Here is a 26858-nt window from a genome sequence, read left to right on the forward strand (position 1 = left end):
TTCAGATTAGTATGACAGGGCGGCGTAGCATCGAGGGCCGAAGGGCCTGTGCTGCGCTGTAATGTTCTATGTTCTATATGTTGAGCCAATGACCATTTAAGTGCCCTCAAAGTAGGCGAGTCTACTAGTGTTGTCGGCAGTGCATTCCACACCCCTCCTACTCTGAGTAAAGAAACTACCTCTGACATCTGTCCAATATCTATCACCCCTCAATATAAAGTTATGTCCCCCCCCATGCTAGCCATCTCCATCCGAGGAAAGAAGTTCTCACTGCCCACCCTATCTAACCCTCTGATTATCTGATATGTCTCAATTAAGTCACCTCTCAAACTTCTTCTCTCTAATGAAAACAGCCTCAAGTCCCTTAGCCTTTCCTCATAAGACCTTCCCTCCATTCCAGGCAACATCCAAGTAAATCTCCTGTCCACCTTTTCCAAGCTTCCACGTTCTTCGTATACCATGACCAGAACTGTACACAATACTCCAAGTGCGGTCGCACCAGAGTTTTGTACAGCTGCAGCATGACTTCATGGATCTGAAACTCAATCCCTCTACAATAAAAGCTAACACATTGTATGCCTTCTTAAAAACCCTATCAACCTGGATAGCAACTTTCAGGGATCTATGAACATGGACAGCAAGATCTCTCTGCTCATCTACAAGAATCTTACCATTAACCCATTACTCTTTATTCCTGTTGCTCATTCCAAACCAAATCACCTCACATTTTTCCATATTAAACTCCATTTGTCACCTCTCAACTCAACTCTGCAGCTTATCTATATCCCTCTGTAAGCTGCAACATCCTTTAGAACTATCCATAACTCCACTGACCTGAGTGTCATCAGCAAATTTACTAACCCATCCTTCTACGCCCTCATCCAGGTCATTTATAAAAATACAAACAGCAGTGGCCCCAAAACAGATCCTTGCAGTACACCACGAGTAAATGAATTCCAGGATGAACATTTCCCATCAACCACTACACTTCTTTCAGCTAGCCAATTTCTGATCCAAACTGTTAAATCACCCTCAATCCCATGCCTCCGTATTTTGTGCAATAGCTAACTGTGGGCCACCTTATCAAACACCTTACTGAAATCCATTTACACCATATCAACCGCTTTACCCTCATCCACCTGTTTGGTCACTATCTCAAAGAACTCAATAAGGTTTGTGAGGCACAACCAACCCTTCACAAAACCATGTTAACTATCTCTAATCAACTTCTTCCTCTTAAGATGACTATAGATCCTATCTCTTGTAACCTTTACCAATACTTCACCCACAACTGGAGTAAGGCTCACTGGTCTATAATTACCAGGGTTGTCTCTCCTCCACTTCTTGAAAAAGGGGGCAACATTTGCTATCCTCCGGTCTTCTGGCATTATTCCTGTAGACAATGATGACATAAAAATCAAAGCCATAGGCTCTGTAATCTCCTCCCTGGCTTTCCATAGAATCCTAGGATAAATCCCATCTGGTCCTGGGGATTCATCTATTTTCACACTTCCCAGAATTGCGAACATCTTCTCCTTGTGAAACTCAATCCCATCTAATCTAGTAACCTGTATCTCAGTATTCTCCTCGACAACATTGTCTTTTTTCCAGTGTGAATACTGATGAAAAACTTACATTTAGCACTTCCCTTATCTCTTTGGTCTCCATGCACAACTTCCCACTACTGAACTTGATTGACTCTAATCTTTCTCTAGTCATTCTTTTATTCCTGATATACCTATAGAAAGCTTTCGGGTTTTCCTTGATCCTACCTGCCAATGACTTCTCATGTCCCCTCCTGGCTCTTCTTAGCCCTCTCCTTAGGTCTTTCCTGGGTAACTTATAAGCGCTCTACTGAGCCTTCATGTCTCTGCCTAATATAAGCTTTCTTCTACTTGACCAAAGGTTCAACTTCTTCTTTAATAAACTATGACTCCCTCACTTGACCACTTCCTCCCTGCCAGACAGGTACACAATTATCAAGAACACGCAGTAGCTTTTTTTTTTGAATAAGCTCCACATTTCAATTGTACCCAACCCCTGCAGTTTCCTTCACCATCCTATGCATTCTAAATCTTGCCTAATTGCATCATAATTACCGTTCACCTAACAATAACTATTGCCCTGTGGTATATACCTTTCCATGGCTAAAGTAAACATAACTGAATTGTGGTCATTATCACCAAAGTGCTCACCTACATTCAAATCTAACACCTGGCCAGGTTCATTACCTCGTACCAAATCCAATGTGGCCTGACCCCCTGGTTGGCTTGTCTACATACTGTGTCAGGAAACCATCCTGCACACATTGGACAAAAACTGACCCATCTAAAGTACTTGAACTTATAGTATTTCCAGTCAATATTTGGAAAGTTAAAGTTCCCATAACAACTACCCTGTTACTCTCGCTCCTAGCCAGAATGATCTTTACTATCCTTTTCTAGGGAGTGTTGCTGAACAAAGAGATCTTGGAGTGCAGATTCATAGCTCCTTGAAAGTGGAGTTGCAGGTAGATAGAATAGTGAAGAAGGTGTTTGGTATGCTTTCCATTATTGGTCAGAGTATTGAGTACAGGAGTTGGGAGGTCATGTTGCGGTTGTACAGGACGTTGGTTAGGCCACTGTTGGAATATTGCGTGCAATTCTGGTCTCCTTCCTATCGGAAAGATGTTGTGAAACTTGAAAGGGTTCAGAAAAGATTTACAAGGATGTTGCCAGTGTTGGAGAATCGGAGCTACAGGGAGAGGCTGAACGGGCTGGGGCTGTTTTCCCTGGAGCGTCGGAGGCTGAGGGGTGACCTTATAGAGGTTTACAAAATGACAAGGGGCATGGATAGGATAAATGGGCAAATTCTTTTCCCTGGGGTCGGGGAGTCCAGAACTAGAGGGCATAGGTTTAGGGTGAGAGGGGAAAGATATAAAAGAGACCTAAGGGGCAACTTCATCACACTGAGGGTGGTACATGTATGGAATGAGCTGCCAGAGGATGTCGTGGAGGCTGGTACAATTGCGACAGTTAAGAGGCATTTGGATGGGTATATGAATAGGAAGGGTTTGGAGGATATGGGCCGGTTGCTGGCAGGTGGGACTAGATTGGGTTGGAATATCTGGTCGGCATGGACAGGTTGGATCGAAGGGTCTGTTTCCATGCTGTAGATCTCTATGACTTGATCTCTGGAACTATTCAGAGGCCTATAGAAACAGTGTGACCTCTCCTTTCCTGTTTCTAACCCCAGCCCATACTACCTCATAGATGAGTCCTCAAATGTCCTTCCCATCACTGTAATACTGTCCTTGACTAACAATGCCACACCTCTTCCACTTCTACCATCTTCTCTGTTCTTACTGAAATATCTAAATCCTGAAACCTGTAACAACCATTCCTGTCCCTATTCTATCCATGTCTCCAAAATGGCAAAAATATTGAAGTCCCAGGTCCCAACCAATGCTGCAAGTTCACTCACCTTATTCAGGATGCTCCTGGTGTTGAAGCAGACACACGTCAAACCACCTTCCTGCTTGCTGGTGAACCATTGTGACCCTGAAACCTCATTTCTGACCTCACTACTCTCAACCTCCTGGACAATGGAACTACATTTTAGGTTCCCCTCCACCACCTCCCCCCCCCCCCCCCCCCCTCCCCCAACCGCTTTGTAAAGAGCATTAGCAAATGCCCCCACCAAGATATTGGTACCCCTCTGGTTCAGGTGTAGACCATCCTGTTTGTAGAGGTCCCACCTAACCAGAATGAGCCCCAGTTATCCAGGTATCTGAAACCCTCCCTACTGCACCATCCTTGTGGCCACGTGTTCAACTCCTCTCTCTCCCTATTCCTCACCTTGCTAACAAAAGGTGAGGCTTTATTTGAGATGCTTGGACTTTACATGCAGACTCAGACAAACCAAGACTCTGTTTGTCTTGGTCCTTAAAAAGGCCAGTGCAAAATGTATCTTGTGTGGCTTCATCTTCCTCCAGGCCACATTTTACTGCAGAAGTGACCTCCGCAGGTATCCTTCAAAGTCCTTGGTATTAAAACAGTGTCATTGTTGTCAGTGGGAGCAATAGCGTTGAGACCTCCTCAGTTAGTAACAGAGTTCAAAATTGACCTGATCTACTTTAACCCCTGTTCTGTGCAGTTTTTTTGCTGAGCAGGACATGTTTAAATTGCTTGAGGAGAAAGTGAGGACTGCAGATACTGGAGATCAGAGCTGAAAATGTGTTGCTGGAAAAGCGCAGCAGGTCAGGCAGCATCCAAGGAACAGGAGAATCGACGTTTCGGGCATAAGCCCTTCTTCAGGAATGAGGAAAGTGTGTCCAGCAGGCTAAGATAAAAGGTAGGGAGGAGGGACTTGGGGAGGGGCGTTGGGAATGCGATAGGTGGAGGGAGGTAAAGGTGAGGGTGATAGGCTGGAGTGGGGTGGGGGCGGAGAGGTCAGGAAATTGCAGGCTAGGAAGGTGGTGCTGAGTAGGGATTTCTCCAGTTTCCTCATTTCCTTCCCCCCACTTTTGTCTCAGTCAAATTCCTCGAACTCAGCACCGCCTTCCTAACCTGCAATCTTCTTCCTGACCTCGCCACCCTCACCTTGACCTCCCTCCACCTATCACATTCCCAATGCCCCTCCCCCAAGTCCCTCCTCCCTACCTTTTATCTTAGCCTGCTGGACACACTTTCCTCATTCCTGAAGAAGGGCTCATGTCTGAAACGTCGATTCTCCTGTTCCTTGGATGCTGCCTGACCTGCTGCGCTTTTCCAGCAACACATTTTCAGCTCATGTTTAAATTGCTTCTTGAGCACAAGATTCTTTAGACAAAGAAAAATCAAAATGGAGGCTAACACAGAATTAAGTAGCAATACATAACAGAATTAATATGGAGTGAAATCTAAAGTACAGATTCTGCATGCAAAGTCAGTAGGAAGTACGTTATGAGGATAGATTGAACAAGTTGGGATTATTCTCCTCTGAGAAAAGGAGAATAAATTGATAAGATGATTGGTCTCAACAGAATTGACAGGGAGAAACTGTTCCCCTTGCAAAAGGAGCAAGAACCAAAGGATAATGATTTAAAGTGATGTGCAAAAGAAGCAAGGCGTTTTTGTTAGTATTCACTCATGATGCGTAGGCATTGCTGGCTGGGCCAATATTTATTGCCTGTCTTTAGTTGCATTTGAGAAGGCGGTGGTGAGCTGCCTTCTTGAATCAATTCAGTCCATGTACTGCAGGTGCACCCACAATGCTATTAGATAGGGAATTCCAGGATTTTGACCCAGTGACAGTGAAGGAATGGTGACATGTTTCCAAGTCTTGGATGGTGAATGGGTTGGAAGGAAACTTGCTGGTGATGTTGTTCCCATATAGCTGTTGCCCTTGTCCTTCTAATTGGTCATTGGTTTGGAAGGTGCTGTCTAAGGAGCGAATTTCTATAATGCACATTGTTGATGATACACACTGCTGTTACTGAGCATTGGTGGTAGAAGGAGTGCATGTTTGTGGATGTGGTGCCAATCAGGTCAGTTACTTTGTCCTGGATTGTGTTGAGCTTCTCAAGGGTTATTGGAATACTTGAAAGTGAGAAAAATTATTTCCACACAGTGAGTAGTTAAACTATGAAATGCACTACTTGAAGTTGTGAGACATTCAAGAGGGCATTGATGTTTATTTGGATAGAAATAGTGTGCAGGTGTATGATAAACAAGCAAGAATTTGCACGAGAATGGTGCTTCTTTTGAAGAGTCAGTGCAGGCACAATGGGTTGAATGGCCTCCTGTGCCATAACACTTGTGTTACTCTGTGGTACAGCTGTAATATAGAAAACATGCGCAACAGAAAATTACCAGAAACCAGAGCATAGGTACCTTATAGAATACAATGCTATTGCGCCATATGCCCATAAAGCTTATTGGGAAATGGACGCTACTTTCTAAAGAAAATGGAGCGTTTGTTCTAGTGCAGGGGTGCGACTGTTAAAAATGCCTACTTTCCATCTGCACATGCACAGTTGCCCTCATGATATCGTATCACTAGTGAAATACAACCTGTGATGTATAGTCTATGTAGCTCTTGATGCACTTTCAAAAGAAACATATTTTTGCACAGTTGCAAACCACAGGTTGCCTTTGATGTTTCTTAAGGGCGCTATCTCTGAAAAGCTGATGGACATGAATGTCAATGATGGTCAGGCTATATTTTTATTTGTGGTGAATTTATCTACTGCCAGATAATTAAAAGTTAAATGCTGAGGTTGGGTTTATACAGGACAAGAGAGTTGCGAAATAGCAATAAAGTATGCAAGTCTATTAAACACAGGGAAATCGGAAAAGGTTCTGAACAGTTCTGAATATGGTCAGCACTTTGAAGGATGCTCGTAAGGCCTCAACAAGAAAATAACTTTCATATCTTTGGCCTTGACCTTCTTTCCATTCATTTATAATGCCGAGTGTGTTGCTACCAGAAGCTGCACTTGAATTTGTGCATTTACATGTAGAACTTCACCCTGCGGTGGCATTGACCAGAGATTTTGAAAGAAACCAACATGAAATATTGATGCTTTACTTTTACAACATGGATTCTGACAAGTCAGGTAACTTCATCTGTAGTTTCTCGAGAGGCAGATAGACATAACCACCTACTTCTGGGAAGTTCCTTTAAATTGCAAGTTTTGCAAATGCTAATTGACCCACCCTTGCCATTTCAAACAGGAGGTTTAAAATGAAAATGGCTGCCATTCCTGTCAGCCCCATGTCAATCAGATATTAAATTGAATCATTCAGTGTGGATGATCGAACATGGAATATTGAAGGATCTCATACATTCCTCCATTGCATTCAATTACATGTCATTGTGTGGACAGTAGACATTACTGTCAGCACATGATTGAAACTGGTTGGAAGGGGAGCTGATCACTCAATATTCCACCTGGGCAACTGAGCAATGCAATCCAAGACCCCTATCTTGGAGGAAGAGATCTTGGTCAGCAAAAAGGGACAAACTCTGCTGTGAAAAAAACATTCATTTCTGACAGTGAAGTAATGTTTATTTGTTTTACCTACAAAATTACATTTCTTCATTGCAGAAGTGTAGCCACAATTTCTTTTCAAATAGCCAGACATTTCACAACTCCATTATCTGCTGTGAGTGAACTAATAGAGAATCCTACAGTCTGGTAACTTTTCAACCATGTGGAATTTGAACAATTGAATTGTTTGTTATATTCTTGTAATCTCTGCACTAAAATGAATATTTTTCTCTGTGTGTCTGTATATCTGATTTCTGTGGCTATGTATTTTCTTCATTTTTTGGGTGCTGTGGAAATATATGTTCATCCTTTCCTTTGATTTAAACTTACAAGAAAGCATGTGTGTGTTCTTTAAAGTTGCAGCTCTCAAAAAGATTAGAACACTTCTTCTAAAAAATACATCTTGTTGCAGTCAGCTGAGAGGTGAGAAAAGACAGAAAATGTTCCCATATCTCTCCCAATCTGAAACAGTATATGGTATAATAAGAACAAAAGGATAACAATGTGCAAAGAGAATGAAAAATGAGACAATGCAATTCTTAAGAGTGCATCACAGAATACAAGTCAAATACTGAATTCTGAACGAACAGAAGAGGTCAAAAATATCATTAGAACAAGGACTTCTAAACTACAAACTACTGTGAAAGTAGAGTTCTTTTGGAAATTAGAACCCCTTTAAAACTTTTCTATTCTATTCCATATTTAGTATTTCCTGTGGAGCGTGAGAGCAGATTTGTAGTAATAAGCCATCTCAGCATAAACAAAATATTTACTGAATGCCACCTGACACTATTATAAATTAAGTGTTTTGGGAAATAAGGTGGTTTGCTTCTTAAATGTATGTTAAAAGAAACCTTCAAATGGAAGTGGGCAAGGAGACAATGGTCAACCTGGCATCATGAGTATCTACTCATGGTCATTGTCTGAGAGGATTTAGTCAGCTGACTGACACAGCCCCAAGAAGATTGTTACTATCAAAGACTATACAATGTCAGGGACACAGACATGTCAGATGTTAACATCAGACACTCAGTCACTGCAAATCTCTGAAACTGTTGTTCCTCAATTTTAGAGGCTATGGAGTGTTAGAGGTGTTCATGCAGTAATTCATAGTACATCAATCCATATCTATAACAATGGTCATTTACACACAAACAAGTCAAGCTATGGTTCAGTGCATCTCTGTAACAGAAAGCATTCCTTTCTGTTTGCTGGACCAGGTATTTTTGAATGCAAGACAAGGGATCCAAACTGGAGGGCAGCTGGAAAAATCAAATGTGTGCAGACGAATTCATGAAATCTTGAGTCACCCCCAAGCACAGTGGACATAACCTAATTTTTTTCTTTATTTCTTGACTCCACCTTTGATAAAGAATACACGCAGAATGTTGTGTTTGAAGCTTGGCCTAAGAATATGCATCATAACTTCTGGTCCTGCTCTGTTATTGGGAATGCACAAGAGACAAATGCCAGCATTTCCAATGGCACAGAAAGAGAGATCAGCTCCTTTTATCGTTCACCAATGTTAGGAAGCTCCACCACAGTATTGCAGCTTGAGTAATCAAATCCATTTCCTGTGTATCCAAGTATACCGGGGAAGCAATATACTCTGAGAATGGAAGGTTTGAGCATGTCTGTTTTGGGTGTCAGCATTCGATTCTACCCAGTGACAGATATGTACAGGACTTGTGACAATAGTTTCAGTTGGTCACTTAGGTGAGCTCTGAGTTGACTGAAATGTAATTCTGGGGTCCTAGACATTTTAGAAGAAGGAACAGCAGCAAATTCTATATTAGGAGTGCTGGCTTTTAGTTGTCCTGCAACAAAAGCCAACTGCACTGTATAGGTTCTGAGTGGGGAACACAGTGACTAAGGTCCCAAGAGCAGTTGGATTTCTCTCTGCAGTTGGAACTCAGGCCACGTTACAGGAGTTTTCGGATACCTATGTTGTTGCAGACAGGTCTCAGACAAAATCCTGGAAGTTGTGGTGGTTCACCAGAAGCCAGGTGCCGTGAACAGATTAGCATAGTTGATAGTGGTGTTGAAAAGCCACAATTAAGTAGTTGTTTCATGCACTTGGAAGCTCGGGAAAACCCAGGGATAGCTCTAGCTGGACGAAGCCAGCAGTAAGCGAAAAACTGGAGTTGTGCTTTCAGAGCATGGGGAGGAACAGACATAAGGCAGGAGAGTGATTGACGAGAAATGGAGAAGTTTTGAAGCAATCCTTCTGTGCAGAACTCTGAACAAAAAGAAGAGTCATACTATACTAAAAAAGGTTAACTCTGTTTCTCTGTGCACAGATTCTGCCAGATCTGCTGAATTTCTCCAGTATTCTCGATATTGTTGATAGTGATTCTTAAATTGACTGTCATTGACGTTGTTGTCCTTTAGATACAGGTCTGATTCTTCTTTTTAGCTTCCAATATTACACACTGCATCTGGGACAGTTAAAAAACACTCCCCATCATATGGTTTAATATCATAGAATTCCTACAGCATGGAAGCAGGCCATTTGGCCCATCGAATCCACACTGATCCTCCAAAGAACATTCCACCCAGATCTGGCCCTTCACCCTATCCCCATGTCCCTACGTTCTCATGGCTAATCCACCTAGCCTGCATACTACAGGCCAATTCAGCATGGCCAATCCACCTAACCTGCACATCTTTGGACTGTGGGGGAGATTAGAGCACCTGGAGGAAACTCATGCAGGCACAGGGAGAATGTGCAAACTCCACAGGGACAGTCACCCAAGGCTGGAACCCAACCTGGCTCCCTGGTACTGTGAGGCAACAGTGCTAACCACTCAGCCATCATGCTGTCCCAAATATGGTTTGCTAATTATCATCAGACACTTACCTTTTTGCTAGATACCTTGATGCTCTGAGCTGTTATGGAAATTTATATGGGAATTCCCTCTTTCCCTGTTTGTTGAGAACTTGCAATTGTATCTGTTTACAAATGGCTTTCCAGTGAACATACAGACAATATTTAGCTGTTTCATTTCTACATAAAGATTCCTTCCTCTGCTGGTGCCATTAAAAATTAAGCCAAAGAAAAGTATATGGAAACGCTCACACTAAAATGATATTGAGAAACTAATTAATAATACATTCAAAATAATGGCCCCTGTCTCTTTAAGAGCTTTTTTTTTGCACATGGGGCTTCCCCTTTTTTGCCAGATGAAGTAGCAGCAAGAGCACAGTGTGATCCTTTCCTTAGCGGATGGGAATGCATGCTGGGACCTCTTAGCATCCATTATCATTTCAAAATGAAGCTCTTGCACATTCTGTGCATGTTGCAATAATCAGGCATGGATCTGACAAAAGGTATTCCCTGCTGCATTTCTTGGCCATCTCAAGTATATTCCACTCCGGGGGGACTGATCCCACCAGCTGGAAAATCCATTCTGCACTGCCAAGTGGGATGCAACTGATTACAGGGTCCTCTGCAAAATTGTACTCTTATCAATGCCACTATGGTGCCGGCTGGCTGCCCATAAGTGCTGCATGTGTGTATAATGGGATGATGTTTCTTTTGATTCTCTTTTCCACATTGTGAAGAAGTCCCTTGACTCTATCTGCTGGTTCCCATTGACATTGTGGCTGAGATTTGAGATTTTTTTTTCTTTTTTAAGCCTTAGCCACTGGGGACTCATATTAGAAATTCATGCACATATTTGAAATGGATGGGAAATTATATCCTGTAAATGGTTAGAAATGTTCCATTACTTATCACTAGGTTTCAAAACATGGCTCAGCAGATGAGAGTTCTGTCAGGAGCATAGAATCGCAGAAATATTTCATCAGAGTTTAGAGTGTGAGATGTGTAGGTATGAGTCAAAGTCATAGCTTTTCAAGGCACAATGTAATTGAACGCTCGTAATAATGATCTGCCCACCATTCTTTAAGTCTACTTCTCTTCAATTGATATGAACAATATAAAATAGCTCTTCTAACATAGTGAACTATGTGAACTATTTTGAAAAAGCCGGAAGGAAAAGATTTCATTGCCCAGGTATGTCAGAAGAGACAGGCTTATTGACACCAGGAGTGCAAAGAATCCCAAATGCTAACCATTACTTATTCTAAGTTAACTGATTACTGTTACTGGCCCCTGCTTCACAGAAGTTGAGAATGGTGGTTAAGACTTTAAGTTGTCACTGCAATGCTATAAATTTGCCACTGTACTGGTGGATCTTTAGAAAGCTGTAAAATGCCTTGTAGGAAGATGAAGTGCTGTTTCTCAAGGTTTTTAAGGAGCTGGTGTTGGACTGAGTTGGACAAACTTAAAAATCTCACAACACCAGGTTATAGTCCGACAGGTTTATTTGGAAGCACTAGCTTTCGGAAGACTGCTCTTTCATCAGGTGGTTGTGGAGTATAGGATCATAAAACACAATTTATAACAAACGCTTACAGTGTCATACAGTGATATATTGAACAAATCTGGATTGTTAAGCCTTTCATCTTTTATAATGCAGGTTTTGGTTCATTAATATGTAAATCGCAAAACTTCTTTTAAGTCACATTCTCGAAATAACAAGGTATTTTAACAAAAGGTGACATCTCTGTTCAGACAGTGCATTAAAGGTGTGAGGTTAGAGTCTGTCTGTATCCCAATCCTGAGTCAGACTAGTTCTACTTCCAAAGTGGAATTTATAAAATATTGCATGGATTGACTGACTGCCTGCAGATTGTGCATTTTTTTGAGCAAAATAGAATGTATCTGCTGATATAATTCTGCAAATACAAATTCACCCCATGTTTTGTGTGTGTGTGTGTGCGCGCGCGCATGAGAGAGAGTGAGTGCACGTGAGAAAGTGTGTGTTTGCGTGTCGCTTTCACACATGCAAACTCACACACTCATATGCACTCACACTCATGCATACACACTCTCACATGCACATATTCACTCTTGCTCTCTCTCTCATGCACGCGCACACACATTCAAGTCTATGGGGTGAAGTTGTATTTGCAGAATTATATTTGCAGGTAAAATGCACAATCTGCAGGCAGTCAATCTATGTAATATTTTGCAAATTCCACTTTGGAAATAGAACCAATGTGACTCAAGATTGGGATACAGACACACTCTGACCTCACACCTTTAATCCTTTGTCTGAACTGAGATGTCATCTTTTGTTATAATACCTTATCTCGAGAAGATGGCTTAAAAGGTGTTCTGAGATTTTCATAATAATGAACCAAAACCTGCATTCTAAAAAAATGAAAGACTTAAAAATCCAGGTTTGTTCAATAAGTCACTGTCTGATACTGTAATTGTTTGATATAAATTTTGTGCCTTATGATCTTATACTCCACAACCACCTGATGAAGGAGCAGTGCTCCAAAAGGTATCACTTCCAAATAAACCTGTTAGACTATAACCTGATGCTCTGTGATTTTTAACTTTTGCAAGATTAGAATAATGTAGGAGGCCAGTGTCGCAGTAGGAGAGAGAATGACAACGCAAAATACCCAGAAAGCAAGAGTAATACATGCTGAGTCTAGGATAGTGATCACCTGACTTTTGTTTGACTAGGACGGAAGACAACATCCTGAATAGTGAATGCAATATGGAGAAATTACAAAATAAATACTATTTCAGCCAAAATGTATTTTTGATCCTAGACTATGAGAAGGGAGAAGGTAAGTGAACAAATGTTGCAGTTGCCATGGCAGGTAACAGCATATTTATCCCTCAGCTGTTTGGATAGGTGAAGTGTGAGCTAGTGCATTGGATGGTCTGCATCTGTTCGGCCTACCAACCTCTCTCTCCCATATTCAGGCAGCAGTTAGGAAAGCAAATGTTACATTGGCTTACATATCAAGACAATTTGAGTATAGAAGCAAGACTTGTCTCACTGCTGATGTGGAAGGCTTGGTGCGACCACACAGGAGGTATTGTTTGCAGTTTTGGTCACCTTACCCAAGAGAAGATGTACTTGTCATAGAGAGAGTGCAGAAAATGTTCAACAGATTAATTCTTAGGATGGCAAGTTTGTTTTATGTGGAGAGATTGGATCATCCAGGGCTGAATTCATTGGAATTTAGAAGCGTGAGGGAACATCTGTGCACTGACCAAGAGAAAGGAAAATGAGAGACATAGGACAAAAGATGAAAATGAGTCAACATACTGTCAGCCTACTGGTATCCATGTAAGAATGTGCCCTATAACACATAGGGAGCACTGCCACAAATAATCAACAATCCTGATTTTTGAGTTGGTGCAAAATTATAGCTTGCTTATTTGTTGAACTGTTTTGTAAAACAAGGTAAATAGCTTTTCAGCACCTTCACTCTGAGTTGACTGGGAAATCAGTGCTGGCCAGCCTGTGTGTTCTTTCGACATTCCTCACCCTGCCCCGGACTTCAAGACATTCTTAAAAGAGGTGCATTGAAGCTACAAAGTTGCAATCAATGCCTTTCTAATGAACAACAGGCAAGCACACTTAATGCACAGCTCTGTTATCTCTATGCAATACAGGATTGAAACCAACCTAATTTTTGTATACGTTATGCGCTTTAAATTAGAGATACATAGTCAAAACGTGCACTGCCAAAATCTCAAAAAGCAAACTATCCATCTGCTCTCATGGAATTTCCAGTTAAAACTCACAATTTGCATGCAATTAAATAATTCCTTCTACTGTATTGGGAGAGGATGGTGAGGGAGGTAATGTGGGTGGGCAAAGGTGGGAAAAAAAGGGGTTTGGTATTATCAGTAACAGCTGAGTTGCCGAATTTGTACTGGGAAAGTGTATTCTAACACAGTGTGAAGGCCACAGCTCAGGAAACAAAGTCAGAAAATGCTGTAAACAACAGATCAGACAGGTCTCATGGAGAGAAACCCGAAGATAACACTTCAGGCTGATGACATTTTACCAGAACTGGGAAATGTTAGAAATTCAGTTCCAACTGGGAATATTACCAAGGTAAAGGGAAGGGTGGAGTCCAGGAAACGGGAAGGTGTGCAATCACCTGGGATGGGAGTGCTCAATCTTTAGGTGCCTTTCTATTTATTGCTACAGTATTTGGTGTGCAAGAAAGCATCAAAGATAGGCGTTTTCTCACAATGGAAGAATCATTCAGTGATTTTCCTCTCTTGATAATGGACAAGGATCTCGTTCATGTATGTTACACTCTTGCGATCTGTATCACAGAAGCACCAATGATAAAGATGCTTTCTCTATATTTTTTCTCTGCTGATTTGCAAGATGACTTATTGACACATCCCCTTATCGCCATCCTTAACCAAACAGTGGTACATCTCAGTTTCTATAATAGACTCATGCTGTGCTATGTATGGACCAGCCAGTAATAATGTTTATATCATATGTGCCTACAATTCTAATTTCTAATTTCCTTTCACTTTTTAGAGTGAATGCGACACCGAATCATGACACTACCTGGACCACGTGAAGGCATTTTTCAATCTCTACGTTAGTGCATGTTAGCAACAAACTTCTTTGGATTCATGCAATATTAATGATTCAAGGTTTGAACTGGTATCTTGCTTTCAATTCACTATGAATTTTGTGATGATTATAATTTAACTTCTTCAATGTATCCCCCTTCTTGGGGTGTTGATTCTGCCCAAATTGGTGAGAAAAATGGTTAAATTTCCAAAGGTTCCAAAGTGCCTTGATTACAATGTTTTGTGCAGATTCTATGGTTGTAGACAATCAAAAGAGAAAGTGCTCACACATATCCTATGCCTTAAAATCCTGTTATATTTAGGATTCTGACCAAGGGAGGCAATTGTTATAAACAGAATTGGTCTGTACAATGTAGTTAATGATAGGATGCTAGCATTAGTAGGAAAACTAATTACTTGAAAATCGCAAAGTTTGTTCACCTAATGTGACCCAAATGTGTTAAGCAGCTGCCTGTTGCACTAATAATTTCCCAGAGTTTAATATAAGTTTTCAGGCCATCTGTATTATCTTCACAATTAAACTCACCACTTTAATGCTAACTTTGCAATCCAAGCCTCACGTTATACATGGGATAATATTTTTGGGCAAATCGTTTTAAAATGGCACATGTACTGTCAGGTCTCCATGTTTAGTCTGCAAGGTTTGTTGCCAGTATCCAAACCGACTCCTCCTAAAGGAACTATCGCCTCCCTACTTCATTTGGAAAGGTTTAACTCTTGTGAATGTACATAGGAAGCTATGTCCATGATGCTGTAATGGGCACATGATGTTTGAGAGACTATGACAGCAGAAGCCACAGGCTAGACTTCATGCGATCTTGAATGTACATGTTCACAGACACCAAAAACATTTCTTTCATAGAGCACTGCACCTTAAACATCCTACAAGTCACCACATGACAACATTATTAGGAAGTACTTTGACACACAAACAGTGGTAGATGTTTGGAACTGTCTTCGACAAACAGCAGTAGATGCTGGATCAATTAATTTTAATTTTGAGATAGATAAATCTTTGTTAAGCAAACATTTATGGGATATGAGCCAAAAGCAGGTTTATGGAGTCGGACCACAATCTCAATTAATGAATAGCCTACTCCTGTTCCTATAACAACATATGGTGGCATTGGTGAGGAGATGCAGCAGCAGGTCCAGTTGCGGGAGAAATGTGGAAGACCACCTGGCCACCAGACAGCGTGATGAGTAAAACCTCAGACACACAGCCAGTGAGTGGCAAAGAAACAGCACTGGAAGGAAACCATGAATCAGCGTAAAGAATGAATTCAACCTTACTGCTTCTAAAAGCATCCAAACACGTGGATGGTCCACAACAAGCAGAGAAATGCAGAATTGGTTGTTTCAGAAATGCTTCATATTTGGCAGCAAAAACTAGGAAAGGTCAGGATAAACCTTGCTCCATCAATACAGGAGGTGAAATGAAGAGACAGCCACCTCCAAGATGGTAATTGGAACAGTAAACCCATACTTTAGTGTTTGACACTGTACTACTGAGAGAGCAAAATGTAATCAATGGAAACAAAAGCCAGGAAAAGGCTTCATTAAGAACATTTGTGGTTTGGCATTCGGCTGTGATTACAGGGCATTAAAGGATGACTTAATCAGGGTTAGAATTGTAAAAAGACAGGGTTTACAGAGGAAAGATCTTTCAGACTTGCAACATTCTAAGGATGAATTAACATTGACTAAAGTTATGCAGCTGAGTTTACAGGTTGAAGTGTCTCACTAAAGTGAGAAAATAAAACAGGATGTTTATTATTGGTGAAAGAGAAGTTCCATGAGTAAAGACTATTTGAGTTATTCAAGGTATTAGGTGCTAAACTGAACCTGCTTTTATACAAAAGCCAGGGAAGCATGAAGAAAGTGCGGGGATGACATTTGCAATGTTCCTGCTGTGATGGGAAGATGATGCATAGGTAAAAAGAATGTCTCCATTCCCCCCAACAAGAACCTGTGGGTCATTTTAAATAATCCATCTTTCCAATTTTTATCCACCTAACAGAGAAAACATTTTAGAAAAGATGCTATTTGACAAATTAAAGGGTCCAATAACAGATAAATCACTTTCCAATTTTAAAATTGACATTTAGAACAGAGATCCCAATACTGTCTAGTGAGTTAGATTAGCTGAAATCAAGAATCATTATAACCATTAACAGAACTACTCCAAGGACCAGAATAGATCAAATGCTTTTACATTACAAACATAGAGAAATCTTTTGAAGATTAATACATTAACAAGAACCGTGAATGTTTGTTACTAAGCAGAAAAATATGCATGGATTTGAAATTAATGTTTAAAGTTGATGACCAGAAACGAAAACATGGATTCAGAACTGAAATCTCAAAGCTGTTCAGATACTTGGGAAAGCTGAAACTAGCACACCATTAACAACAAGCAGAAGGCCAACCACTGGGAGATACTGTGAATGTTAAAACAATCTTGAAGACTCCAAGATTAAAGAAAAAAACCAATAGAGAATTTTGTATTATATAAACTCATAGCAGAACCTAAACAAACAAAAAGAAATTGCCAGAGGTGAGTTATACTGGAATGAAAAGAAAGTTTCATACATTAGAAGAGATTGACAGATTTTACTCTAGTGGTTTGGGCGAGATGTTTTCCACAGCTATAATCACTGAGGAGGGTGTTCAGATTCCAAGCATCAACAAAATTCAAGAAGAAATGATGGGGAGACTCTGAAGAGGAGTCTTTGGTCTTGTTATCTACTGTGTACATATGAAGTATTACGCAAATAAAGAATTAGTCTGAAAAGTCTTCAAACCCTAGCAATATCTAAAGTCATAGATCAACGCATGCTAAGAATCCTCTAAGACACCACACATCAATCAACTTGCTAGTTGTAAAAGTCCGCTGTTAAGGTAGTTTGTCCATCTCAACTGATTCATTGCAAGTAGTAAACTGTCACATGACATTACATTGAACGTGAATTACACTAAATTAATAAATTCTGATCAGAGCGAAGTTGAAAATTCAAGTCAATTTAATGTGGTAAGAGATCCTGGACAGTAGATTTAATTAATCTAATAATGTTGTGTGAAAGTAGACAGAGTTATAACTGGTGCTTACTTTGTCAAATTTGTGTGGCAGCACTTAATGTTGACAGCATTGGCCAACGGTAAAAGTATCTACCATCCCTCGGACTGACATCCTTCATCACAGCGAACCCAGAATGCAAGTGCATTTTCTTTAAAAAGTAAGCACTGACAATAGATCTGATTTTTTTTCCAAGATATGCTTAAAAATTAGTCACAATCACTTCTACTGGGCACAGGGGTACCTTGTGCATTTACCCCGCATCTAGTCAAGGTGAGGCTGGTAACGCTGAACTGTTGTGTTGCCAGTCATTGGCATGACCTTTGTGAGCAGTCCAGCATGAATACACTACTTACTGGTTGCATGATCAGGTCCAATGGACAAATTTGGCTTGCCCAGATTACAGATGGCCTATACTTCCTAAAAGGTAACTATCATTTTTAAGATTTGGAGATGCCCGTGGTGGACTAGGGTGTACACAGTTTAAAAATAACACAACACCAGGTTATAACCTGTTGGACTATTTGGAAGCACTAGCTTTCAGAGCTTTCAGTGATTGTGGAGAATAAAACTGTAAGACACAGAATTTATAGCAAAAGTTTACAGTGTGATGTAACTGAAATTATATATTGAAAAAGACCCAGATTGTTTGTTAAGTCTCTCATCATTTTAGAATGACCATGTTGGTTTCAGTTCTTTCATATATAAATCACAAAGCCTTTTTTAAAAGTTACATTCTCAAGTGCACTTTAACAATTGGTGTCATGTCGGCCTAAATAAGGTATTGAAGGTGTTAACTCCCTGTGAGACTGTCTGTCTGTGCCACAGCAGTCAGACTGATTCTAATCTAAAAAACAGACTTATAGAACCTTACATGGATTCATGCACTTTTTAAGCAAAGTAAAATGTAATTCTGCAAGTACAAATTCACCCCACAAACTTATATGTATGTGTGCGTGTGTGTCTGTGTGCGGGAGGGGTGGGATGGGGTTATGAGTGTCTGTCTGTGAGAGGGTGTGTGTGAGTGTAAGTGTAAAGGGGTTTAAATCTGTGAGAGGGTGTGTGGGGGGCTGTATGTGTGAGTGTATGAAAGAGAGTGTGACTGTGTGTGTGTGTGTGTGTGGTGTAGTGCAATGGGGTCACCTGTAGTGTGACATGAACCCAAGGTCCCAGTTGAGGCCATCCCCATGGGTACCAAACTTGGCTTTCAGCCTCTGCTTAGCCACTTTTCATTGTTGCCTGTCCCGAAGTCTGCCTTGGAGGACGGTCACCCAAAGGTCAGAGGTCGAATGTTTTGGACCACTGAAGTGTTCTCCGCCTGGGAGGGAACACTCCTGTCTGAAGATTGTTCTGCGGTATCCATTCGTCCATTGCCATAGTCTCTGTTTTGTCTCGCCAATGACCTATTAACTTTATAATTTTTAAGATTAGTTTCCCTACAGTGTGGAAACAGGCCCTTCAGCCCAACAAGTCCACACCGACCCTCCGATGAGTAAACCACGCAGACCCATTCCCCTAACTAATATACCTAACAATATGGACAATTTAGCATAGACTATTCAACCTAACCTGCACATCTTTGGATTGTGGGAGGAAGCCAGAGCACCTGGAGGAAGGCCACGCAGACACGGGGCGAATGTGTGAACTCCACACACAGTTGCCTGAGGCAGGAATCAAACCCGGGTCCCTGGCGCAGTGAAGCAGCAATGCTCGGCGCTGTGCCACTGTGCTGCCCTGGGAGGCAATGCATTCTGCCTGTAACAGGTAGTGGGCCTCTCTGAAAAAAAAAATACCAGACAAGGAATAAGACTTCCAAAGAGCTGCTGGCCTGAGCAGGGAGTCTGGTTTGTCTGAGGAGATAGAAAAACCAGAAACGTTCTGCTTATTCCGGGGACCAGCAGGCTTTTGAGATATTCACTGCAAAGAGAATAAGAGCAGTTGGCCATTAAGATATGTGTCTCGTGCTAAGGGCTTGGCTGCAGTGGTTATACAAAGTTCAATGGCCCCATCCAGTTTATCAATGCCAAAGAACTCATTACCAAATGCCATTTTCTATCCCCTCACATACTACTCCATGCACCACTCATCCATCAGCAACCTCCAGCAATAAGGCTCATACCCAGATGCTTCACCTCATCCTCACAGACTCACTAGTGCTACAAGCCAAACATTTTTTTTCAGTTGAAACAAAAACAGAAATTGCTGGAAAAGCTCAGCAGGTCTGGCAGCATCTGTGGCGAGAAATCAAAGTTAACTTTTCAGGTTGAGTAAACCTTCCTCAGAATGGAGGAAGGGTCACATGACCCGAATCATTAACTCTGATTATTGTCTACAGATGCTGTCAGACCTGCTGAGCTTTTCCAGGACCATTTGTTTCTGATTTACAGCATCCACAGTTCTTTTGTTTTTGTTTTATCTATCAGTTTCCTTTTACTTTGTTATTTAACAAACCATCAATACATACTTCAGTTGACAACTCTTCCCTTTTTCTCCTGGAACAAGCTCATATATAAAAGGATACATTAGGATTCTATATTACTAAACCTCTTGGTGGAGACAGTGCAGTGAAACATTAGGCAAGCAGTTACTGAACTATTCCAACATTCCTTCTTCACAAAGAATATTCAGGATTTATGATGCGTTCCTGCCTTATACACCTTCTCAAATTCCATTACACCCTCTGCCTGCTCTCTTGACATGAAATGAAAGCAGCAAACAATGTGACAATGAGCTTTCCATTCTCTCTCCATTCCCTTACTTTAACCCTCTCCTTCTGCATTTTTGCAATCTTTCATAGAGTGTGGACATCATTAGCTAAGCCAGTAGATATTACCCATCCTGATTTGATTTTGGCTTGAGTGACTTGCTTGACTAGTATTGCTGACTAAACTAACATTGTCATCCAGAGTTGGTCACAAAAATGTAAAAGGAGGCACATGCTGGCTAAAAAAGCCCCTTAGTTTGGGGAAATTCCAAGGGTGCCAGTGGGACAAGGGGAACATTACTTCATCTTCTGTCACGTCAGTATAATGATGGATTCTAATGAATTAAATGATATGCGGTCTGGTTGAAGGGAAAGGGATCAGATCACAGTCGGTGCTCCCTCGTGGGCATAATGTATTAGTCACTCAGTTGACATACCACCTTTGCTAAGAGTGTGCCATTCTATTTCAGCATGCTGTGTTTTGCACAATTGGAGCAACAGCGCGGTGGCATAGATGTTGAGGAGCTAGGGAAATGGGAACAAATACAGGGGCCAATATACAAAGCATCTGTTTTCAAACTCCAGCGACAGTTCATTTGGAAGCATTTCTTCACATGTGCAAAACACACACAGAGTAGACTTGCTGACAAGTCAAATGCTGTTCAAAGGCAATTGCACCATGCTATTGGTGCTGACTAAACCAACTTTGTCATCTCCGAGATGCACACGTTAGCAGCAGTAACAGAAAAAAAAGTGAATACTGGTCAAAAACATTCCATCACTTGTAGAAATTGCAAGGGTGGTTTGGGATGAGGGTGACATTGCTGCATTGTATGTCATGTCCGTATGATTAGATTAGATTAGATTACTTACAGTGTGGAAACAGGCCCTTCGGCCCAACAAGTCCACACTGACCCGCCGAAGCGTAACCCACCCAGACCCATTCCCCTACATTTACCCCTTCACCTAACAATTTAGCATGGCCAATTTACCTAACCTGCGCATTTTTGGATTATGGGAAGAAACCAGAGCACCCGGAGGAAACCCACGCAGATACTGGGAGAATGTGCAAACTCCACACACAGAGTCACCTGAGGCGGGAATTGAACCCCAGTCTCTGGCACTGTGAGGCAGCAGTGCTAACCACTGTGCCACCGTGATGGACTCTAATGAATGCAATGGAAAGTGGAATGGTTGATTAGGTGTGGGATGGAATAATGGTCAGAACACAGTGGGCACTCTCGTTTGGATGTAATATGTTAGTCACTCAGCTGGTGTTGCATCTTCACCATGTTGGTGCACATGCTGTGACCAGGACCATGTAGAGCAATGCCTGGAGTAGTGTCAACGAGATCCTCCAGTATAGTGCACACAGTGCTCCGCAATATCTTGGTGTGTTGTGCTCTGCACAGTTGGAGCAGGCAACACAGTAACGTGATAGATTCTGACGAGCTGTGGAACAGGAGCTGTCTTCCAGGAGGTGGATGAAAATATTGAGCTGGAGGAAGCTCTCCTTATGGATGATCGCTGTAAAAAGTACTACAAAACAGACTGGACCGAATTGCCACCCAGTTCCAGTAAATGCTCGCTGGATGCAGAAGACCATCATGGACATTTAAAATCAAGCTTCTCACATCAGATTCTAGCATCATCGTACCACACATCATTTCCAGAAAAACAAGCCACATTCCTTAATGCTCCTCTGACTTGAATGACTTCATGTACCAGGATGCCATGGTGAATTTGCTTAACTACCCTGCAGCTCCTTTTCTCATTCAATCAGGCTGAAGGAATCTCAAATCTATTGGGCAGAGACTGCCTCAACTGTACTTCTGCCCTCTGGGCGCCTATGTGGGCTCATTCACAGTAACACCCTCCTGACCACTGGCTTAATCAGGTGAGCCTATCTGAAGTGGTATGACAGCTTCCTGTTGCAAAGAATCCAGGTAACTTTCCTTGGTCACAGATGTGTAATTTAGGCTTCACCTCATAAACTCACAGTGAAAACTGCAGGAAGTTCAAACACTTAATGCAGACATGTTTGCCCTCGATTACAATGTACCCAGGAGCACCCACCTGCTACAGCTTTAACACATCATTTGTCCTGCCATAATTAATGAGTTTGAATTAAATAACTGAACATTATAATTAAATAACTAAATATGTTGTTTTTTATATTAATCACAAACATATAACCACTTACCAGACACTCACCAAATAGTTAACTCCTTTCTCTGTAGCAAAGCGAAGAACATTTCAATTAGCTGCAATAAAGCTGGACATTCAGTTCAGATTCTGGAACGGTATGTTCTTTTGAGGTTAGCACAGTTGGGATCAGCACATGGTGAAGAACCAGGCATGAGTGCATAGCAATGAGATTGGAGAAGAGAACAACAATGTACCAGCTCCCCCAGGAGATGCACTTGGAGAGAGTTTTGCTGTGAAAATGCATTCAGAGATTACAAGCAATGTACCAGAAAGTGTCTGGTCACTGTCACAAAACGTGAATGAATCTGGCTTCTTGTACCACAGTTTCATGCATGCTTCAAGTCTTTCCTTTCCAGCCATAGAAGTGGCGAGTAACTCCAAGAGGGCACTGCTGGATAAGCTGTGTTACAGCTTTCATTAGAGTTTGGGCAAAATCCAAGTCTGACAACAGACTCTGGTTATGAGATCCATCTTGTTCTGTAGATTCAGACTGTTGTTATCCCATCCCTAGATACCAATGATTGATGAGGTTTACAGAGACTCTGACAATTTCTGCTCCTGCAGGTTTCTAGAAAGGCAAAGGTGTCTCCCAGGGACAGTGCCTATGTGGTGTACAAAGCTGCTGTCCACTATCATAGGGTCATAGAGTTATACAGATGTACAGCATGGAAATAAACCCTTGAGCTCCTACTACTGTCACTCTGCTGCTACCTGTCAGCCAGTCATTCCTGAATTCTGTTGCTCTTGACAATGTGATGCAGGCTGAAGCTAAGCCTCGCAAGTGCAGAACTGCATAGACCATTGCAGCATCTCTTGTTTTCTGTCTTGATAGTGAAGTAACCTAAAACTGAAAGACCATTTTGCAACCATTTGCAATAAGTTGTTTCCTCTCTCTCTCTGCAGTGACTGAAAGACTGAATAATGAATGAGTTAATCATTCTGTCCATTCAGCTAAGAACTGAAAGCACCTGGAAGTAAGGAAATTTGAGATCAAAAAAAACTAGAAGAACCAAAAGGAACACCTCATTGAATCTGATGGATTGGTGCTACTGAACTGTGTTTTTTCAGTATTTTTTCCTCTGCTCATAATGACTGCATTGGCTTGTTTGTCTGTTTCTGTCTGTACATATCTGTAAAGTTTTTGAGGATGGGGTTCAATTTTTCCGTCAATAAAGCATTGTTGATAATTCATAATTTTGTTTGCCTGTAGTTAGAATTCACCTAGTTGTAATAAGCAGTAGCTCATGATAAGTACAGAAACTTGGTCAATATTTTATGTTAACCTGCATCCATCAGACAGTAAAACTGAATTCTTTGAGTGATTGACAAAATAATTAACTATTGTGATGACCCCAGGAGTGGTTGGACTCAGGTTTCTGCTTATTTTTCCAAGTGGTTCATGATATTGCTGCCCATATTGCTGCATTACGAAGCCAAGACTTGCAACTGACTTGTCACCAAGGAGAACACCAGTCTCAGCAATGCCAATGTTTAAAAAATGGAAACAATTCTTCAAGAAAAAAATGATGAAGTGAAGTTTGAATCGACTGGAGTGAGTCTAAATCTTGCAATGTGCCACAAAGTGTGACGCTCCATCGTTGCACAAAATGTAGCTGTCATTAGAAGTAAGTTAGATTTGACAGGTCTAAGAATGCAGAAGGTAGTTAACATGTTAACGATTCTTAACAAAATAATTTAGGATCTCACTTGTCAAATATGACTTTCATTCAAAACCAGGGAAATAACAGATGACTGAATCTGACAGAATATATGTAAAGGAATCAAGATCACAAATCCCTGTGGTGCTTCCAGCAGAACTAAGCTCTCAGCTGATATTCTTAGCTTTTCAGGAGGTATAGAATTGGGTGTACTTTGGCAAAGATCTATCAGAATCCACCAGTAGTTTGTAAAGGGCTGTGGTAAATCCCATGATGATGACATCTGACAAAAATAACCTGAATCTTGTGAGAACAGCAGTCACTGTCAGATTGATGTCCTTACCCCCATACCTTTTTTTTTTAACCCTATGTCTGTTCAAATTCATCCATTCACTCAACTCTGAACAACCGTCAAACATTTGGATAACCTTTTTACTGTTAGTAAATGAATGAGAGTTGGTTGGGGGGTGGGGGGTGGGGTGGGGTGGGGAGGTTAGGAACATAACTATGGGTAGGGTAAAAAGTGTGGTGCTGGAAAAGCACAGCCATTCAGGCAGCCTTCGAGGAGCAGGAAATTCAACACTTTGAGCATATGCTCTTCATCAGGAACGTGGGGGTGGCCCAAGGGGGCTGTAGGTTAAGTCAGGTTCATAGGCTGGATAGGCTAGGTAAGGTGGCATGATAGACAGGGTGATCAGTTCCAAGGATTTTGCCTGGGGCAGGAGTGAGGGATTTGGGTGTGATTGATTGCAGAGTCCAGCAGGGAGTCAAGGTTGTGAGTGGGAAGGATCAGTACAAGTGCTTGGATGTGCACTGGTTTGTTAGGGTGGTCTGTTTTATAGTTATCCAGGAGATGGGGTGGACTTTAGTTCCTCTAATCTTCCTAAATAACTGTCATCTCAAGTTAGTGGGAATCCTTCTAAGTCTCCAATACATATCCAAGTTGGAGACCAATTTTGGAGTATCCATACATTGAATAATAACCTCTTAGTCAGTGCATCAAGGCTTCTGAGAGGCCTGAACACTGGTCATCCAGGGTACATCCAGTCTCTGACTATCTGGAGATTGGAGGATATGGAACAGTGCTGCTAAAGTGTTACTGTATAAATTTCAAATCTGAGATGATCAGGAAAAAGACTTGGAAAAGAAAATGGCTGAAAGGTAAGTGTGTGTGTGTGTGTGTGTTGAGTGGGGAAGGCAGGGGCTGTGAAAGAGAGAGAGAGAGAGAGAGAGAGAAGAAAGATGGTGGTCGAGTATCCCAGGCTCAATGTCAGGGATATTATGGTCTTGGAGGTTTCTTTCCAGGGTAGAAAAAGCAGAGTTGGGACAATTCCTGCCTTCACACACCTCACCCAGGAAAAAAAAGTCAGAGTTTGGATTTTCATTCCAAGGTATGGTGAAATGGGAACTGTGCCAGTCAATGCTGGAAATAATTTGGAGGCAGGCTGGGAAGAAGGCTTGTCTTGGTGCTCCAGCACTTTATCAAAGCTGTGAGCCATCCTTCTCCACCCTCCCCCCTGCCCCCCCACCCCCTTCCAGCCCTTACCCTTTACAGCTCTCCACATTCACGGCATCCCATCCATGCTACCTCATGACTTCTCACCCAACCCCCGTGGTCTCTCACATCCTCCAATCCCGACCTATGTAACCCTATTCACTCTGATAGTCTTTTACTACTCTGATGGTCAGTGCCTAGTCAGAGCTCACTTCAGCCATGAAAACCTATAACAAAACATACAACCATTACCCTCTCAGCCATATTGGTCGGCATCATCATCATATCAACAAGAACCTTACAATAATTGCAGATATGTTATAACGCAGTTTATTTGCGAAACGACAATTAACAACTTCATCCAATGTTTGCAGTTAAATCTGAGCTTCTTCGTTCAACCTTCAGATGACAGGTATATCATTTATACTTTGCTTCCTCCCAAAGAGAGTTTTAAGTGGTGGACAAAACTATTTATACGGTGCAGTATTATTTAAACTGTAATAAGCACTTGGTAAGAATTTAATGACTTGGAAAAAAATCAATACTGCTGACCAATAATTGTGCCAATTCTATCAGTTTATTCCTGATGCTTGCTAATGAATTACTGAGTGCTTAAGTTACATATCAGAATATGTGATTGAGAAATATGTTACAGTCAGAAATGGATTGTATGGTAATATTAGTGGCCTGTTGCAGCATTTGACAAATGTTACATTTACTGATGAGCTGGGCCTTTTAGTTCGCTATGGATTATCACTTGATCCTGCTCAAGCACTTCTGTAGTGGAGTGCATTACCCTTGGAGCCATTCTGGTCTCCATGCCTCATTAACCTGGGTGTTAGATAAATCAAAGCCAACCTCTGCAACAAAGATAAGCCCACTCCAGGCAAGCAGGATGATGATGTATGGATCTATGAGGCTAATAGGAAAGTATTGACCAAAAAATGGTGTGCTTATCCTGCAGTCACTGAATATTGCAATGAGAGCTCCCAAAAGCAGATGGGATACACTTTGGGGAATCCAGCAGAGTTGAATGTGAAGCATAAATGAATCCTCTGATTTTCAAGTCTTAACTAGTAATTATTGCTTACAGAAATCATTCTGAAGGTCAGCTAAGGTGGAATTTAATGTTACTTTACTATGGTGCATCATAAATACAAGTAAGGAAATTCCTGCTTGATATATATACACTCATTGATCACATTATCACAAATTAGCAGGATATGCTTATAGAGGTCGAGTGATAACGGCATGGAAAATGGCT

At 41.4% G+C, this 26858-nt stretch overlaps 1 long non-coding RNA gene across 1 annotated transcript in view; it reads left to right on the forward strand.

Annotated features, from left to right (window-relative positions):
- The window catches only part of LOC140481022 (uncharacterized), a 35136-nt gene extending 11549 nt beyond the window's left edge, over positions 1-23587 (forward strand). The window contains exons 2-3 of the long non-coding RNA XR_011961457.1: positions 14395-14513; positions 23345-23587. This is a non-coding gene — a long non-coding RNA (uncharacterized lncRNA). The remainder of the gene's footprint in view (positions 1-14394; positions 14514-23344) is intronic.
- Positions 23588-26858: the final 3271 nt, after the last annotated feature.

The sequence above is a fragment of the Chiloscyllium punctatum genome, chromosome 9 (assembly GCF_047496795.1).
Source record: "Chiloscyllium punctatum isolate Juve2018m chromosome 9, sChiPun1.3, whole genome shotgun sequence".
NCBI classification, from domain to species: Eukaryota; Metazoa; Chordata; class Chondrichthyes; order Orectolobiformes; family Hemiscylliidae; genus Chiloscyllium; species Chiloscyllium punctatum.